The following is a 9,508-nucleotide window of genomic DNA, read 5'->3' as shown; positions in this document are numbered from 1 at the left end:
CGGGTCGAGGCGGAACGGGAGAAGAAGACGCGTGCGGTGCGTGCAGCGCGTGAGGAGATGTTGGCCGGTGCGTGGACGACGCGTGAAGAAACGTCTTGCTCCAGCAAGTCGCGTGGGGACGCGTGCGGGCTTGTCTGAACTCCGTTCGAGCTTCGGTGGGCACCCTTCTCTTCGTCTCGGTGAGAGGAATATGATGGTGACCTCAAAACACAGTTTTGATCTACTAGACAGAGCTTTGAATTTCGAGATGACTTCCGATCTAGATTTTTTGCTCGAACCGGGCTCTGATACCACTTGTTAGGCCCCTATGAGCATCCAGTGGAAAATGATACCAAGAATTTACGTGATTCGGTCAAGAACGACCTACGTCCATGGAGCACACACCAACTATTCAATAACTCGTCGGAAAAATGTTACAATTCTCTCTCTCTCTCTCTCTTCCTCCCTTCTTCCTCTCAGCTCTCTCTGCACTCTCTGTGCTATTCTGAGCTACTAAGCTTCCATACAATATCTTCCACAACCCTCCTTTTATAGTGGCTTGGAATAAATTACATTTAAGATAAAAATTAATCACAAATGAGAGTTACAATGGGGGTGATAATGAAGAGATAATTCCACGCATTTTCTTGACTCAGCAACGCATCATCTCTAGCTGTCTCTGGCTCCATCTCTAACATCCGGTGCGTCATTCCATGTCACTTCTCAGGGAGATTTCTTCACTTCTTATTCCAAAGGAAATTAAGGAGTTGTTTGGATGGGAAATGAAGGTTTGTCAAAAATTGTTGGCATTGGAAATGTTTGTTTGGAAACAAATTTGGGATGCAAGTTGGTGCTGAAAGATGTGAGACATGGACCCGATATTCGACTAAATTTGATATCTACTGGAAAGCTTTATGATGGAGGGTTTGACAACCATTATGGTAATGGAAAATGGAAGCTCACAAAGAGTAATTTGGTGGTGGCTAAAGGCAAGAAAACCGGTACACTTTATATGATGTAAGGTAAAATTGGTAATGGTGTTGTGAATGTAATTGAAAGTCACTCTTCCATCGATTTGTGGCATAAGCGGCTTGGGCACATGAGTGAAAAAGGAATGCAGTTTTTATTCAAAAAGAAGCTCTTACCTGGGATGAAAGGTACCTCTCTTAAAGCTTGTGTTCATTGTTTAACCGGTAAGCAACATAGAGCTCCTTTTCGTGCAAAGTTTGTTACTAAAAAATCTAATGTTTTAGATTTGATACATTCAGATGTATGTGGTCCTTTGAAAGTTAAATCTTATGGTGGTGCACTTTATTTTGTTACCTTTATTGATGATTGTTCAAGAAAAGTTTGGGCTTACACTTTGAAGACTAAAGATCAAGTCTTAGATGTGTTTAAGCATTTTCAGGTTAAAGTTGAAAGGGAGACTGGAAAGAAGGTGAAATGTGTGCGCTCAGATAATGGTGGAGAGTACATTGGACCATTTGATGCCTATTGTTATAGCCAAGGAATTAGACATCAAAAGACCGTTAAGAAAACCCCTAATCAAAATGGTATTGCTGAAAGGATGAACTGCACTATACTGGAGAGAATGAGATGTATGCTCTCTCATGCGAAGTTGCCAAAATCATTTTGGGGTGAAGCAATGAGGACAGCGGTGGACTTGATTAATTTGTCTCCTTCAACTCCTTTACTTGGTGAAGTTCCTGAAAAAATTTGGAAAGGTAAGGATGTCACTTGTGATCACTTGAAAGTGTTTGGTTGTCGTGCATTTGTTCACATACCAAAAGATGAAAGATCCAAACTTGATGACAAGACAATGCAATGTGTTTTTCTTGGCTATGAGCATGATGAATTTGGATACAGATTGTGGGATCCGGTTGACAAGAAAATTGTTAGAAGTCGAGATGTTGTATTTTTTGAAGATCAAACAATTGAAGATTTTGGCATGGTTGAGCAACCACAATCTAATGGGAATGATTTTGTTGACTTAGACTTACCTTCTCCACCTTTGGCACATGATGAAAATATGGAAGATGTTCTTCCACCTCTCGAAGATGTTGGAAATGATGAAATTCCTAATGATGTTGAATATGAAAATGAGGGGGAGCAACAAGTTCAAGAGCAAGCTCAATTGAGAAGGTCTTCAAGAGAGCCAAGACCTTCATCTAAATATCCATCAAGTGACTATGTTACTCTAACGAATCAAGGGGACTCGAAAGCTATCAAAAAGCCATGAACCATGAAAATAAAGTTGAATGGATGGAGGCTATGCAAGAGGAAATGAATTCCATAGTTGACAATCACACTTATGATTTGGTTAAACTTCCTCCTGGAAAGAAAGCTTTGAAAAATAACTGGGTGTTTAGGCTGAAAAATGATTGAAAGAATTTTCGGTACAAGGCTAGGGATAAAATGTTTTGGTCAGAAAAAGGGAATTGACTTTGATGAAATATTCTCACCGGTTATAAAGATGTCATCTATTCGGGTTGTTCTTGGCATGACAGCATACTTGAATTTAGAAGTTGAGCAACTAGATGTGAAAACCGCTTTCTTACATGGTGACTTGGAAAATGAAATTTACATGGAACAACCGAAAGGCTTCAAACAAAAAGGGAAAGAGAATTTAGTGTGCAAATTAAAGAAAAGTTTGTATGGGTTGAAGCAAGCACCACGAAGATGGTACAAGAAATTTGATTCTTTCATGATTGATCATGGTTACTCAAAAACCTCTTCAGATGATTGTGTGTTTGTGAAAAAAATTTCGGATGGTACTTATATTATTCTCTTACTCTATATGTTGATGATATGCTCATTGTAGGACAGAACTTCTCCAAGATTGACAAATTGAAGTTGGGTTTGAGCAAGTCTTTTGCTATGAAAAACTTGTGACCAGCAAAACAAATTCTTGGCATGAGAATTGTTCGTGATCGTGAAAAAGGGCAAATTTGGTTGTCTCAAGAAAGTTACATTGAAAAAGTGCTTGAGAAGTTCAATATGGATAAAGAAAAACCCATTGGTTACCCACTTGCTAGTCACTTCAAGTTTAGTTCAAAACAAAGTCCTACAAGTGAAAAAACAAGGAAAAGATGAAGAAAATTTCTTATGCTTCGGCTGTTGGTTCCTTAATGTATGCAATGGTTTGCACAAGACCGAATTTAGCTTATGCTGTTGGAGTTGTTAGTCGGTTTCTCTCTAATCCAGGAATGGAGCATTGGTTAGCGATAAAATGAATTCTCCGATACCTTAGAGGCACTTCAAAGGCATGCTTGTGCTTTGGAAATGGTAATTCTACGCTCCATGGATTCACGGATGCTGACATGGCCGGTGATCTTGATTCTAGAAAATCTACTTCGAATTATTTGATGACTTTTGCAGGGGGAGCTGTGGCATGGCAATCTAAATTACAGAAATGTGTTGCTCTATCTACTATGGAAGCCGAGTTTATAGCCATTACAGAAGCTTGCAAAGAATTGCTTTGGTTGAAGAGATTCTTAAAAGAGGTGGGCATGGAACAAGAAAGGTATATTCTTTATTGTGATAGCCAAAGTGCAATTCATTTGAGTAAGAATTCTATCTTTCATTCAAAGTCAAAACATATTAATGTTAGATATCATTGGATTCGGGATGTGTTGGATAAGAAATTATTGTAGCTTGACAAAATTCACACTGATGATAATGGTTCGAATATGATGACAAAAGTATTGTCTAGAGACAAGCATGTGAAGTGTAGAGTTTTGGCCGGATTGGTGGAGTCATCCCCATAAGTCGAGAGGGGGTATCCCTCCTTGTGGGGCCCTTGGCTTGAAAGCTGCACCATTATTTATTGTTGTTGGCTTCCCATAAAGGAAAACAGCTGCAGCATACTTTTTGTTTCGGGCTCCAAGGCCTCACGCATAGTAAGAGATGCTACCCCTTCATCTCCTTTTTTGTTTTATCTGCATTTCTTCCTGCTAGTCATGTCTTCACTCTCAGTTTTTCAAATACAAGCTTCCTCATGCTTGCAGCACTCCTTCTGCCTACAATAGCTCCTCACAACTGTAGGGTTGCTAATCTTCTTCTCTAGCAGCTGCGGCTGCAAGCTATTGCCCTCACCCTTGGACTCCGACTGTGTATTATTACCAACATATTGGTATTTTTGCTGGATGTGCTCATTTTGGTTGGTTCTTTGGAGTTTTGTTCAGAATATTTGGTGAGACATTTCCATCTTGTTACATTTGTTCATACACTCTTGTGTATTTGTAAGGCTTGTGCCTTTTGTATCAACTTTGTACAACATATTTGGTGATAGTGCATTTTGGACTGCCGTGTCCCGTGGACGTACCTCAACTTTTGAGGGAACCATGTTAAATTTCTTGTGTCTCAATTTTTTTATTGTTTGCATTACTCCATTGATTTACTTGTGGGAATTTGTTAGTATATATTATATTTTTTTTCCCAACATTTAATTGGTATTGACATTACATATATCCGCCCGCATGTTTTTTGTAAAGAATGCGAATGGCTGCGGATGTAGCGCTTCGCTTTTCTTCTTCGTTAATATAAAATCTTGCGTGCCTCGACCTTTTACCTAGAAAACGTCAATCTAAGGCTGCTCGCATGTGATCAGCAAATTAAGAGACGCACGGTACCATATACGGAACCTTAATTTCTCCATAAACTGCGTCCCAATCCCCTAAAACCAGGAGAAAATTCAGACTATTCAGCAATTCTGTAAATGCTGCCATTGCTTGGAGAATTTGGAAGGATTTTTTTTTTTGTAAATATACCCAATTTACAAGCAAAATTTTAATTGTACACACCATTAATATTTTATTTTATTTTATTTTCTAATTTTTAATTATATTAAAATAAAATTTTATTTTAATAATATTTAATGTATATAGAAGGAAAATAAATAAAAAATGAGTTTCTCCTTATTATTTTTTTTTCTCCAATCAAAATCTTTGACTCAAATAGATACCATTGAAGCTTGCTGCTTTCTGATAAGACTTCCAAAGGCTATTCTATTATTTTCCCCCAAGTAGTTAAACTCTTCCTCCTTTAATAATCTAGGCAGGCATTTTTCTTCCATCCTTTTATTAGGCCATTGCGTGTAGTCACTTCTTTAATTAGCTGTTTGCACTTCCTGCTTCACCCTAATTCAAGTATATAGGATTTTCTTATATTCTAGTAACATCGCAATGAGCCTGAACAACATTCTCATTGGGTTTCCTTCAGGTACAATGCATAAGCTAAAGAATGCTCATGGAGAAAATAGTGGTAATAATTAAGCTTGTGCCGCATAGTGCTGCTCGCAATTAGTTGCAGCCCCTTCATCCTGATATCTAGGTAATTAAGGGTGAGCAAACGGTTGATTCGGATAAATTCAGTTAATTAATTAAATTAATCAAAATTTTTAGTTAATGATTTTTATTAACCAAACCGACCGAACAAATGGAGCTCACCGAATCTCACCCGACCGAATTACCTTTTCGGGTAATATGGTTAATCGAATTTAACCGAAATAATTTAAAATTGTTTATTAAAAACAGAATATAATTGTAAATTTTTTACCCATTCCAGCTTAGTTAAGCAGCCCATCTATCAATTTTATTAATAAAAAAGATATTTTGCTATTGAACTACAAGAATAGATAGTGATACCTTTCGAATAATTGATGAAGTGTTACCTCTTATTTTTTTAACTAAGAATATTTAATGAATGTATTAACTCAAAGGGAAAAAAATAGCTACAACTTTAGAACCTTCTAAGACTGCCAACTCCCCAAGTTCTGCTTTAACATCCTCCACAATACAAAAAGCAATCAAATCACAATTAGGATCAGTGATATTCAACTATGCATTTATTCCTGCTCCTCCTATATGATATACAGTGGGAGCAAATGCCTTATAGCTCAAATCTTCCTTTGATCTGAGAAGTGGAGAGGGATTGCAGGAGAAGTGGAGAACCCAGACCCAGAGGCTTCGTTGCGGCGCAGGGGAAAGTGGACACGAACTGTAAACAAAACCCTAGCCCTGGCCTCCGCTCTGCCTTTCCCCCATCCAGGCGTTTAACATATACTAATTTATATTTAAAATTTAATTAATTATTAAATTGATTAATTCGGTTAACCGAATTAATATTCCTCTTCACCGAACTGATAACTGATTAATCGAACTTTGGTAAAACCATAACCGAATCGAATCGACCCTGTTTCTTAACTGAATTGAACTAAACTAAAATTAGTTGATTAATTCGAATTTCCCTGAATTATGCTCACCCTTATAGGTAATTAGGAACATATATGATATATAACATTTTCAGTGCATAGTTTATGTTGATCAATACTACAGTATAGCCAACCTATTTCGCTCAAATTAAATATATCTTCCACAGACATTTTTAATTAATATATGCTCCAAGCCCAAATTTGTAAGTTTTGAGCCAAATTTTACCAAGCCACTCATTTCCCCCTAACTCACATCTGTCCCTACAAGCACAAATAGTGTGATGTCTTGGTCATCACAAGAAAAAGGATATAGACCTGAACATTTAATTTTTGAACATCTAATTTGCTTTATCTTTTAAATCAATGGGCTAAGAGAGTTTAAAAAGCTCATTATCCTAATGAATGAATGAATTAATTATTTGCACAAATAATCTTAGATATCATCTTAAAAAATAAAATAAAAAAGGGTTTGAATTAAGGGCTTTGGGACCATATGTAGCCTCTTAAAAACAAGGATTTGCTTTTCTCTGTTTAATTGCTTTTATTTTATTTTATTCTTTCTTCTTTTTGCTTTTTTTTTTTTTTTTTTTCCGATGGGGATCAACATGCTTTGACTACCTCCTTTGCCGATATGGTGATACGTGGACAACCTACCAATGTCCATTATTACTCATAATTGTTTTGTAGGTACACGCGGAATTACTTGAAGATCATCTACCTTTTGATAGAAGACTTAAAGACTCTTGAAGAGTTTATTATTTTGTGGATGCATTATTGAAGTTGCTTGTGATGCTTTTGGTGTAGGCATATGAGGAGTGCTTAGCCAAGAGGGCCATCTTGTTGCCTTCTTTCGTGAGAAATTGAATGATGCAAAACAGCGTTACTCCACATATGATAAATAATTCTATGTTGTAGCTCAATCTTTGAGGCACTGGAGACATTACTTGCTCCCACAGGAGTTTGTACTCTTTTCTAACCACCAAGCCCTTAGATATTTGAGCACCCCAAAAAAATTGAATTATAGGCATGTAAAGTGGGTTGAATACATTCAACAGTACACTTTTGTGCTCAAACACCAAGTCAGTGTTGAGAACAAAGTTGTTGATGCCTTGAGTCGAGTTGTGGCCACTTTACAAACCTTAGAGGTGAGAGTCATAGGCTTTGAGAGCATTAAAAGAGAATAATATTCCCAATGCCATGATTTTTGTGATATCTTTTCTGACTTGTTTCAGAGGCTTCCTAGATTCCATCCTGATTTTGTAATCCATGGTGGATTTCTATTTAAGGGGACTAGGTTGTGTATACCCTCTACATCTCTATGTGACTAGTTGATATGAGATCTACATGCAGGTGGTGCTATAGGTCACTTTGGTAGAGATAAGACTATTGCCATGGTAGAGGATAGATTCTTTTGGCTTAGTTTGAAAAGGGATGTTGCTAGAATTGTGTCTCATTGTGGTACATGTCAAACTGCGAAGGGTAGGAAGCAAAACATTAGATTGTATACTCCTTTACTTGTGCCCCATACCCCTTGGCAGGACATTAGTATGGACCTTTTTTTAGGACTCACTAGGAATTCTAAAGGAAATGATTCTATGTTTGTTCTTGTGGATAGATTTTCTAAAATGTCACACTTTATTCCATACAACAAGACACATGATGCATATAAAATTGCCACCATCTTTTTTAGGGAAGTTGTAAGGCTAGATGGTCTTCCCAAGACCATTGTTTCTGACAGGGATGTGAAATTTTTGATTTATTTTGAAAGACCTTGTGGGCTATGTTAGGCACCAAGCTTCAGTTTTCTAGTACCTACCACCCCCAAATTGATGGGCATACTAAAGTGGTTAACAAGAGCATGGTTGACCTATTGAGATGTATAGTGGGAGAAAATATAGGTTTGTGGGATTTGTGTCTTCCTATGGCTGAATTTGCATTTAATAGTTTAGCAAATAGAATCCTAGGATTGAGTCCTTTTTAGGTTGTCACTAGTTACCAACCTAGGAAACCCATAGATCTCATCCCTATACCTCCATAGGCTAGTGTGAGTGAGCAAACTGATGCATTTGCAAGACATATACATGATTTACACTCTGAAATATTAGGCTTTTGTGAACCTAGATTAAATGTTAATATACTAGCATTTGGGATGATTTGTAGTGATCCAAAAAAAAAATAATAATAAATAAATAAATAAATTAAGAGTAATTATTAATTAATTAAACATTATTAAATTAATTAATGAAATAAACAAATAAAAGGAATAGTGTGGAAAAAAAATTGAAATAAAGATATATATATTGAGTTATATATGTACACACACACACGCACAGATATATATATATATATATATATATATAATATTAAAATAAGTTAGTGGGGCGAGGGAATACTTCCTTACTAAGCAATCAAAATCAAAATTGGTTTGTAAATCCAATTTTGATTCACAGAACCGTCCCCTTCCCTCTCTGTCTCACGTCACTCCTCTGTTTCCGTCTCTCTCTCTCTCTCTCTCTCTCTCTCTCTCTCTCTCTCTCTCTCTCCTCATTTCTCGGCAGATATTCGGCTGATCAAGAAACGGAAGATACTGTTGGATTCCTAACTCCGCCATCGACATTTCTACCAGAGCGGATTTGTCGTGGGAATGGCATAGGTACCATTCTTGGGGTAAGGTAAAATTTTCCTATTTTCTCAATTTTTATTTAAATCTGTTGTTAAATCGACAATCGGGCCCCCCACAGGGTCCTAGTCGCGATCGTCATCATTTTGGTAGGAGTAAATTTCTAATTTGGATTTCCTAGACCCCACTCCAAAGCGAGAGTGAGATTTTGGGAATTAAGTAAATTGGTTATATTGAGGGTATAAATATTTATTTGGAATTTTTGGTCTTAGTAAATATTAAAATAGTATTTTATTTATGGTTGATTTAATGGAACTAGGATTTTTATTTTAGGGCTCGGATGAGCACTGCATGTATCTTTTCGAGGTCCCTGTTGGCGTAGTTCAAGAAACCAGGTAAGGGGAAAAATATATATTAAACCAGAATTTTTATGAATTTAATAGAAAATGAATTGTGTTATATACACGTGTATATGTTTCGGTATGGGTTTAAAATACCGACCATTTAAATTATGTTTTCCGAGTTTAGGGATGTTTATTAGATACGTATATGTGAAAATGAATTGATGAAAGTAAAAGGTATTTTCAAGATAATTATGTAAGATAAGAAATGTATGTTTTAAGTATATGAATCTTAAATGCAGGTTGACTTATTTTACGGGAAATTCATACATACATACATATATATATATATATATA

Source organism: Malania oleifera, chromosome 11, assembly GCF_029873635.1.
Source record: "Malania oleifera isolate guangnan ecotype guangnan chromosome 11, ASM2987363v1, whole genome shotgun sequence".
NCBI classification, from domain to species: Eukaryota; Viridiplantae; Streptophyta; class Magnoliopsida; order Santalales; family Ximeniaceae; genus Malania; species Malania oleifera.
This window is presented reverse-complemented; position numbering follows the sequence as displayed.